Below are 11,463 nucleotides of genomic sequence, written 5' to 3' on the forward strand. Positions count from 1 at the left end.
ATGATTTACCAGTTCCAGCGTGTGTGTCTTTGTCCTCCGGCAGCTACAGGGCATCTCTCTGACTCCACTATCCTTCCTCCTCTATCTGCTTGGAATTCCCACCTGCTCTGTTCTGTTAAGCCATTGGTCAAAACAGCTTTATTCATTAATGAATAAAAGCAACACACATACAGAAAGACTTCCCTCACCACTAGCCTATTAATAATCAAAAGTACTTATGGGCCATACGTTCTCTGAACTCTATTTTAAATAAACACTATCCATATGTATGCATTGAATTTGGTTTCCTTGGGAATTGAATGTACAAGTACACAAAGGTCTTCTGTGTCAGTTAACAAATGTCAATACCAAAAGATGAAAAGAAATTCCTTGAGGTATTTACAGTTGCTGTACGCTCTGCTCTTGAGGTAAAATATGTGGCTCAGTTCTTTAGTTAAAGTTGTTAGATACCATTAAATAATACAAAAATATAGAAGAAAGATCTATTGTACTTGATCCCTCAGGAATATATCCAAATACAACTTGGCACCGGAGCACACTTTTTGCCTTTGTTGTCCCTCACAGATTCAGGAATATGGATGCATTAGGTAACCTGAACAGATAGAAATGTGAACATTGTTAGAAAATATTTCCGTTCTCTGGTTTTAAAAGATGATCATCCTTCATCAGAATTTTAACCCATTTGTGGTGTGTCTCTCAACCATTTGTTTGCCCTGTTGTCTTGGCTCTGAGGACATTTATACTTTCAGAGTTACTTTTTATTACTCATTCTTTACAACACACCTGTGAGTAAGCAAAGTATGATTATTCATACTGAGCAGATGGTGAGATGAAGGTATGATGTCATCTAAAAGCTAATGCAGAGCTGGGATGAAGATTTACGAGTCCCCAAACCTCACACAGAGCAGTATTCTCTGGTACCCCTGCCCTTGCGTTAATGTTTGGAAGCAAAATGCCTGAACATAATTTTAGTCTAAACCCAAATCCCGGCTCCTCTCTCAGTGTAGTTTTAAGTCTTCCACACTAATATAAATATACACTGAGCTTTAAAAATTAAACACTTGCTATTCATAATACTCAGAGGTCCTATATCGGAAGGATGTTTCATGTTTGCAAGGTTGAATGCAGATAAAATGTCAGTTAATTTTATAGCACCCATGTTTGAAAGAAATTATTGTCTTTTCTGAAGGGTGTGTCAGAAAGATAAACTGGTTGATTTTAGAACCGGTTGTCTTTTATATTTGCATATATTCCATTTTTCTTTGTTAGTTTTTTTATTTAGTTCATGCTTATTAAAGCAAACAGCAATCTGTGGAAGAAAAACAAATGCCATTGGAAATAGATGGACTGAAGCGTCCCATTCTGTGTGCTGTGTTTGGAAACTTCCCAGCTTAGTCAACCAGAGTAAATCACATTTTGTGCTATGAAAGATGATAATTCAAAGTAAACTTCCAAATGGTATAGCAGAAGCAAGAAACATAATTCCGATCAATACACTCTTGCTGATACTCGGAGAACAGTTGTGCATCACTGTTCCTAAGAAGGTGCTGTCTTGAAAAAACCAGGCACAGAAGGAAAATTTTTGACCTACTCAGGTATGTATTTTCCTAACTACTCCTCTTTCAGTGCCAGTCCAGGAGTAGTGAAATGGTTGACCACAAAGGACATATAGCAAATAAGTTTCTACAATGCCGAAACTATAATAAGTTATTGCTATGTGTTATCTGTACAAATACGCAAAACTTAGATTCCCTAAAGAGTTTTCAAAGTTCAGTTTAATGTCCATGTCAGCCTGGCATGTTTTCTTCCCTTTGGTTAATGAAGCACAGGAGCTCACAGAATTCATATGATTCCCATCTGTCATCGCCACAGCAGTGATGAAGCCCCAAATGAAATTCTACCCTTCATTCAGTTCCTGTAGTTTCATATTAGTTAGGTGATCAAGCACAACGAGGGGGACTTGTCTGTTTTCAGATGAGGAAACTAAGGTCAAGTGACTTGCCCTGAGTCACACAGCGAAACATCACAAGAACAGGCCCTAGAAAGAAGTCCTGGAGTTTCCAGCTGTTATCAGGACCCCTGGGCCACGCACCTTCCAGGCAATTCTCTCCAATATTTTGTGTCACTTATTTTTTTTTAATCACTCTTACTTTTCTTTCTTTTCTACCAGAATCCCTTGCACCTTCCTTTTTTCTTCTTTCTTCTATTAGACACTCACCCGGAGATGCTATTCTCCACTTGATGTTTCTCATAATTATCTTTGAGGAAAGCAGAATACAGATTTAAAGCACTCATTAACATGCTGATTAGAAATTTCCTCTTAAAGATTCTGAAAGCTGCCAGGGACCCCCCAGAGATCATCTGATTCTGCTCCTGACTTCAGGCATGGCTCACCTAAGCAGTTTTACACAGATGGAACACTGTATTTATGATCCCCGATGAGAGAGTTCCCAACAACCCTTGGTAACACAACCCTCGGCTTAGTCTGCATTTCTGCGTAAAGGACCATACAAGAGACATAGGAAAAAGCACACTGTCCTTTTAAAAGTCAGATTCTTACATGATTAAAGTTAACTATATTGTGTGTTTTAGTTGTACAGCTCGGTTTTATGCTGATGGTTTACATCATCAGAAGAGGTCTTCTTTTTTGGTAAGCATTCTTTTGAAATAATACTTGAAAATTTTTTCACCTAGAAATTATACATTATTAGACTATACAGAATCTTTTCCAAATTTTCATTAGTAAAATTAGTTTACTTTTTATTTATTGTTTCTTCTTCAATGAGGGATATGCCCAATAAAAAATATAAGTATTTTCTCCCAATCCCTACGATACTACCTGATAAGATTATCTATCTCACATGGAATTTTAGAGAACTTTGAGAATTAAGAGCTCTGAGAACATATGGTATAGAGTGAGCAAGGTTAAAGTTGCAGATAGAACTAGGTTAGTTGATCAATGGACTTTAAAATAAGGAGGTTAACCCTTAAGGACATACCCATGCTGAGCAGCAGATGGCCAACACAAAATGAACTCAACCGCATTTCAGAGGGTTCCATGTTTCATAATACATTTTCTGAACATTATCTTCCTTCCTTCTCTGCTGCTTACCTTCCTTCCTTCCTTCCATCCTTCCTTCCTTTCTCCTTCTGCCTCTCTCTTTCTTTCTTTTCCTTAAAGATCTTTTGCAAGTGTACTATATTTTCTGGTGTTGTGTTTTTATAGTATCTGTGTGTGTGAATGTGTGTATCTCCACATCTATGTTTTTCTTGTGGTTTTTCTTTCACTCTTTTCTCCTGGCAGTTAGTTTGTGTCATCCTATTCTTCTTTGTTTGTTTTTATTTTATATTATTCAATTATTATTTTAGATGTCTGTTTTTAATCTAATGAGACAGAGAAAATAGGAGTGTGGATTTGGGTGAGTAGGCCATAGGGGAGGACTTGGGAAGCATTGTGCAAGGGGAAAGTATAATCAGAAGACCTGGTATGCTAAAATAAATAATCTTTGTTCAATTAAAACAAAATACCCTGACCATCAGAGTCTTCCTAATAAAATATGCAGTCCTTAAATATAGAAGTACGTAAGTGTCAAAGTCAAAGAGATATTGAAGGATGATTCCATAAAGATAAAGACACAAAGAGCCAAAGAATACAGGTGGCTTTGTAACTCGCCTGATAGAAATTAAGATATTTTGTCTCTGAATCTATCAGACCTCAGAAGCAATGGAACACAAATAATCTGGTCACATGGAGGGAGGAAAATACTCCAGCCAGAGAGAGGGCTTGTCTCTAGTAGAGAAATTTCTCACAGTTCTAACCAGACTCCGGTCTAGAAAGAAGCTGAAGGCCATGATGAGTCAGCAGTGAAAGGGACCACACTTTGAAGGACACTATCTAGGTTTGCTTATCTTTGGCACTCTGTTTAAACTTGAGGGCCCCAAAGACCAACTTGGGCTCACTGGGTCTTGTCTCTCTTCCCAATAAATCTCTTTTTTCTGCTTTCCATTTTTGCTTGGTTCTTTTAATTGCCTGATTGAAGAAGGGTGGCCAAACTTGATGGCTGTGGAAGGTTTGGGGACCCCAAGTTTGGTAACTTCTTCTCAATGATGCAAAATATTAAGCAATGATTGACACCAAAACTTCTATAAAGGGCAAGATCAAACAAAACTTTGATTTTAGTCCAAAGTGCTCCATTTTGTACTTCTGACCTCTATACCCATAAAACAATAAGACTTGGATTTATTAAGCCACAAAATTTGCAGAAACTTTGGACAGTAGCAACTGGGAACTATTGCATTGTTGATAGAAAATCTGAAATGTCTCTGTCTTAGTCACTTTTGTATCACTATGGCAACTGAAAATAGCTTTAAATAGAGGAAGAACTGATGTGAACTCCTAGTTTCAGAGACTGTAGTACACAGCTTCTTGGTCACACGGTTCTGGGCCTATGGTACAGCAGAACATCAGCGTAGGCCAGTATGATGGAGCAGAATCACTTATCTTATGGAACTACCAAAGAGTGTGCTGCAATAAAGAAGGGCCCAAGACGTGATATAAATTCCAGGGACATGTCCCTTGTGACTTGTTTTTATAATTAGGTCCTATGAACAATTTTACATTACCTCTCAATTATGCCATCAAATCAGTAATCCATAAGTGAATTAATTAATTGGTTATATGAGAACCTTCTTGATTCAACTGCTTCTCGGTGACTGGTCTTCACCAACAGTAGGGCAAGTCTTCAATAAAGGATTACTAGGGAGAGATATTTCAAATCCAAATCATGATAATGTTTCTTATATGTCAGTTTCTCGTTTCAAATAATCTTGGAGATATTCTTGAAACTCTCTCCATCTACAAATGCATTAATTTGACTATTTGGTACTGGTGGAAAAATCTTTTTTAAAGGTAGCTGCAGAAAGAAAGAAGTCCACAACATATCATTGATAAATTTCCAGCAAAGTAAATGATTGGGTTTTAATTTATAAAAAATTAACTTAAATTTTGAATGTAGAAATAACACCCAGGTTTTCTTTTTTATGATGTGAAAATGACAATTCTGCTTTTCAAAGATTCTTGAAATTTTTACATTAAGCCCTTTTGAGCTTTTGAAACATTTTCTCGTATATAACAAACCTAAGAGAAGGTATGTTAGATATTGGGACATACAATAAATGAGCTATATACTCAATTTTGGAATGATATCCAAACAAAATTTACATTCATAAATTCTATTAATACCTAATTTTGTTAGTGACTCTAAGTTGTAAGATTACATGTCATACTTTGTAATTAAATTCTGGATGCATCTTTCAATGACTTTCCTGGCCTTTAAACTAACACCCTTTAACAGAAGCCATGTCCACCTTATTTTCAGGTCCCTCTGCACACATAACTAGGATAACACAGTTCATGAGCAGGTCTTCCATAAAGATTTGTTACAGGACTCTATGAAATAATAAAGTGAGAAATCATTAATTTGTATTTTTCGGAAAACTATGAATACATCATGTTATTTGTGCACAAAATGCAGCGCCTTTCATTTAGTAAATTATTCATATTTAGTAATTTAGCATGCTATAACATGAAGAGTGTCTCTTAATTTCTATCATTGAAAATATAAAGTGAGGTAGTAATTACAGCTTTATTTTATTGAAGAGCTAGTTCCATTACCCCCAAGTTTAAGTGCATTTCTATTTCATGTAATTGTAATTCTGTATTCTCGAGCCCTTCCTGAACTGAAGAGCCAATATATACATATGCCATTGTGCCAGGGGGCACAAATTCTGTTTTGATTTACTCATGTGCAACTCCTATTAACGCCAGGAAATTCAGGGCAAAGTTTAGTGTATTTTTTTTTCAGGAAGGATCATGTTGTTACATATACCAAGTAACACATGAATTCTTTTCGACTATAAAACCAATGATGTGCAGCCACACACATTTAGGGCACTCATTTAGCTTTTCATTGACTAAGCGTCTCAATAGCTTGACTCATTTTTTATGGTATATAGTTTTTTTTTAGAGCAAGGATGCGACAAAGAGAGACATGAGGTAAATTTCTGGAACCATTGGAAGCACACATACAGAAATTATGGGATGAAAATCTAAATTTTAAAATACTAAGAGGTAGAAATATATACCACACACAATTTTATGTGAAACATATGAAAATGATAGATGTGTTTAAGATGATCTTTTTCATGTGTTGTCCTTTAGACTGTTAGAATAAGCACTACCTTCTTGCTCTGTATTTGGAGAAGTAGAGAGAAAGCCAGCCCAGTGTTCATCCTGAGGCACTAAAAAAAGCCTGAGAGAAGAAAAGGAACACACATAGTGTCTTCCTTCCTTCCTTCCTTCCTTCCTTCCTTCCTTCCTTCCTTCCTTCCTTCCTTCCTCCCTCTCTCCCTTCTATCTTCTGTTTCATTTTCTTTTGTTCTCTCTCTTCCTTATCCAACCATTCCTTAAGTCAAGCATTGCATTCCTCTATGAATGGGTGTTGCAGGTAACACAGGACATAGCCATCTTAAAAATGATTAAGGTCTTCAAGATACATTTTTCAGTAAAGGGTGCTTGTTGCCAAGTCTGATGACCTGCGTTCAATTGCCAGGGCCTACTTGGTAGAAGGAAAGACTCGAATTCCAAAGTTGTCCTCTGAATTTCACATGCTACCCAAGGCAGACGTGCACATGTAAACACACACACACACACACACACACACACACACACACTAAATAAATAAATAAATAAATAAATGTAAAAAATCATGACTCTTTCTACCCAAGGCTTTTATTTCTAAAAACAATTTTAAAAGCTATACAAGTTGATATGCAATTATTAATTTTGATTATGAACATGTTATTGTGTACTATCGCATTATTAAATATAATACAGACTATAATGTGAGGTAGTTAATGAAGTAGAAAAAAGACAGAATTCATTATGTCTAAATTTAAATCTACATGGAACTGAAAACAAAAAGATGAGATGCCCATACCAGATTCTTACCTAAAATTAAGCACGAATGATTTATTAACTGAACCAAGATCTCTAGCCTTGAGTTGCTTATGGAGATAGATAATATCAACAGCATTTTAGACATAAGGAGATTTAAAGTTAAGTATGCAGTGGACAAATGCACAAACATGTCATTTTGGAATTAGAATATTGAAACATTAGGCAATATGTAAATGACATTGCATTGTGAAATTCCACCCAAACCTGTGTGTGTTCCAATTATTATGTCTGACAAGACTTTTCCTTTGACCTCCAGAGGGAATAAAAGACAGGGTTGAAGTGAAAAGACTTCCAATTCTTATTAAAAAAATAAGAGATTCAAGAAAAATAGAAATAGAAAAAAAATTGAGGGGAATTAGCCTAGCCAACAGAGAGGTCTGGTGGTTTGAAGGAGAATGTCATCCCATAGATCCAAGAATTGAGCACTTACTCCCCAGCTGGTGGCGCTGTCTAGGGATGTTTGGTCTTGTAGGGAAAATGCCACTGGGGGTAGGCTTTGAGAGCTTGCCAGGTTGCCCTCTTAGCTGCATGCTTGTGGTTTGAAAAGGTGAAGTCTCAGTTTCCTGCTTTGCCATCATAGACATTCATTCTGGAATCCCAAGTCCATTTAAGCTATTTCTTCAATAAGTTGCCTTGGTCATGGTGTTTTATCACAGCAATAGCAAAGGATGCCACAAGCCTTCAGTTTATGCTTTCTGTCACAAACCAGTGAATTTCAGATTACCCTTGAGGAGCCTGAAAAAGTTAGAGGGCTAAACTCAATCTCTCTTTGTGGCTGCTAGAATTGATAGAGCCTGAATATTTCATAAGCATAGTGTACCTTAAAGCAGTGGAACTCTATGTCTCCTTAAAGATTATAACTGCAAAGTACACTTTAAAGTGAAAAATAAATCAAAATTACATTTAACACGAGTAAATACATAAATATCTAAAATGACTCACAACTGTTTATAACTTAATCAATAAAAGGAATGGGTGTGTCTCGACGATTTATGAAACAAATCAAAACAAAATAAAATAATGCTAAAAATATTATGGAGTAAAAATTTGATATTTGATATGATTGAAAGAAACAATGTGATCTATCAGTTAATGTGATTCCAGAGTATGCAGTAAAAAATAGAATTAGAATGGAGAGAGAGAGAGAGAGAGAGAGAGAGAGAGAGAGAGAAAACAAAGAGTAAAGAAAAAGAAATGCAATTCATGGAACAAGAAAATGGACATAGTTCATTATCCTGAAATAACACCCAATAATTACTTCCCACTTCAGTGATGCATCATGAGTGGAAATAGGCAGGAGGGAAACCTGGCTTGTGAAATTTTAGACTTTTAATGACTAGTAACAAAATCTCAATCATTGGGAGTACAGTATGTGTATGTATGTTTTCCATATGTATATATTAATATATATATATATATATGTGTTAGTCAGGGTTCTCTAGATGAGGAGAAACTATAGAATTAATATGCACTACAAAAGGGGTTTATTATATGGGCTTATGGTACATGGGATAGGTCAACCCAACAATGATTCTCTGCAGCTGGAGATATTAGCAACCTAGTAGTTATTCAGTGTGTGAGGCTGGATGCCTTAGGACTTCCAAAGCGGCGCTGAAGGCCTGGAGGATTTGGGGAAAGCTGAGGTTTTTCAGTTCACCTTGGAAGGCCAGAAAATCTGGATTCTAATGAGAGTAAATGATGGTAACATTAATGCCCACAGCAGAGTAGATGCCAGCACCAGCAGACAGCAAAGGTAGACCTTTAATGTCAACCTTATTCAGATTCCTAGGTCATACATTTACAATTAGGTTCTTTGCCAGAAAATCACGTGAATGGCCCTAGCACATTCTGATATTCTTTGTTCTTCTATGAAACCTCCTAAGTCAGGGATCCACTGTCTATTTCTCTCAGCAACCTTGTCCTCCAGGCTCCCAGGAGAATGGCTCATTAAGCTCTCTTTACAGTATTCAAGAGCTTTTCTAGCCGTCATTCCAAATTCTTCCACATTCTTCTCTCAGGCTAGTTACAAAGGCGGAAGTATCTTGTGATCAGGTTTGTCACAGCAAGGACCCATCTTTTGGTACAAATTTTCTGGGCTTGCTAATCTCTTCATTGCTGTAACAAAAAATACCTGACCCAAGCAATTTAAGAAAGGATTTCTTTAGCCTGGCAGTGCTAGGGGAAGCCCATGCTGTTTGGGAAGGTGTGGTGGCAGAAAAGGGGGGCTTCTGGTCACGTGGCATTGCAGTCAGGCAGGAGAGAGTGAAGGGCGTTGTGTTCAGTTTTCCTTTCATTTTTATCAGGTCCAGGATTCCAATCCATGGAATGGTCCCACCCACAATTAAGGTGGGTCTTCCTACTTCAGTTATCTCCACAAGAATGTCCCCGGGTAGTGGTTGCCTACTCTTTTAATCCCAGCACCCGGGAGGCAGAGGCAGGCGGATCTCTGTGAATTCGAGGCCAGCCTGGTCTACAAGAGCTAGTTCCAGGAGAGGCCCCAAAGCTACAAAATGTATATCCAAAATCCAAAGAAATCTAAAGAATTCTTCACGGGTATGCCTTGAGACTTTAGACTAGGCAGCTCTAGTTCTAGTCAAATGTATAGTCAAAATCAACTATTACATCTTTATTCTTTTTTAAAAAAAAAAACGAATAACATGATGTGATTTACACTGATATCAGCATCATTCTACTCTACAGAAACCAATAGCAGCAGTGAGCTGGAAGAAGGAAACCACAGAGGTGACTAACAGAAGGCAGGAGGTAATTCTATCAGGAGAGTGCTTATATTATATGAATGAGAGTGCTTGGTTTCACTACATTTAAAAGTAAGGCAAACAAGATGCTGTGGTTTTATTGGTAAGGTGCGGAAGAAAGATATTTACCTAAACTAAATTTCACTATTTCATATTTTAAAATCACCTTACTAATATTCTAATCAGGGATTTATTTAAAGGGAGCCAGTCTATAGCCACCTGTTTCTAAACGGGCATGGCAAGCTCAGGGTAGGACATAGCAGTTAGGCCACTTCACATAGGTGTGGTTTTATGACCTCTTTTCTACGCTGAGTCAAAACTGAGTCCTTCCCAAGTGAGGGGGGGGGGACTAGCAGGGAAGCAAGTCAAAGGTTATTGGGCTTGTGTTTGTTCCTGGGATAGCCCCAACATACAGCAAGTTATGACGTGTATAGTTTCTACTGTGTGGGCAACAGGAAGGAACAATGTTGGGTCAAAAAGATATTATTATAGAGTATTAATATACTTTTTCTTTGAGAGATTTAAAGATTGCTATTAAAGTCTTCAATATACTATGCTTTTATATATGTCTGTTGATTTAACAGATTTGTATATGATAGCGGTGACTTAAGCTCTATATTGAAATAAGATTTGTTTATTTTGTTAGTGTCCCAAACCCCAACTACCTTTAAATAGACCTTGTTCTTTACAGAAGGAGTCATATACACAAGATGTACGGATTGAGTTTGGCCATCAACTAAATAGAATGGGTGCCAGCCAGACTGAGACATATCAACTGGATATCAGCCTGCTTCATAGTATCGGAGGAGCAAGCTATTAGAGTGCCGAGCATCAGTGGTACATATTTCTATTTTATCTTTATTGTAATGAGCAAGCCTTGTCTTTAGCTCCCGCTGTGCACTTTTGGAGGGTCTTCCATATGGTTGCTGCTAAGTACTTGGCATTTTCCCAACTGTTACAATTGGGTCAGTGGGGGGGATCGCTTAGGAGTAATAAAATAAGGGTGACTGCAGCAGGGCGGAGTGAGATTCCTACCCACATGGCAGCTTATTGCCTCTCAAGCATTCAAGCACAGCTCTCTGGCACTCATTACCACGGGCAGCCAGGGTAAGCTTTTTCCGCCAATGGCGGTTTCATGAGAAAAGACCAAGCCCTCAGTACAGTATCTCTCCTCCATTATATTTCCAGTTCTGTTTATTTTATCGTCTAAAAATGACTAAATAACTCGAGGTAGGAAGACAAGTGTACTTTGCTGATTTATGTTGTTACCTGAAAGTTTTCTTAACAAACTCTTGGCTAAATTTGACTATGAGTAACAGCAGCATCAGGGTTATCAGTGTTCCTGAGGGGGTTTTATGTCTTAAGAAGTCAAAAAAAAATTTGGAAGACAAATCTGATGAGTCTGGAAACTTAAACATTCCTGAGATATAATGCATAGATTCGGAAATAATAGCAGCACTTTAAGGTGTACTTTACACTCAAAATCATATCTATAAAAAAGCGTTATCACCATTACTATTATTAGATACTAATAATTGAACCAGGGCCTAGTATACAAGCATGAGTATTGAACAACACCTCCAGATACAGCTTTTTTTCCCCTAATTCCATGAAAGGCAGTGTTGCTACACAGGAGATTTGGAAGGAAATATGTTCAAAACAAAATTATGATTGTAAATAGTGAAATAA

Source organism: Myodes glareolus, chromosome 2, assembly GCF_982192425.1.
Source record: "Myodes glareolus chromosome 2, mMyoGla1.1, whole genome shotgun sequence".
Lineage (NCBI taxonomy): Eukaryota > Metazoa > Chordata > Mammalia > Rodentia > Cricetidae > Myodes > Myodes glareolus.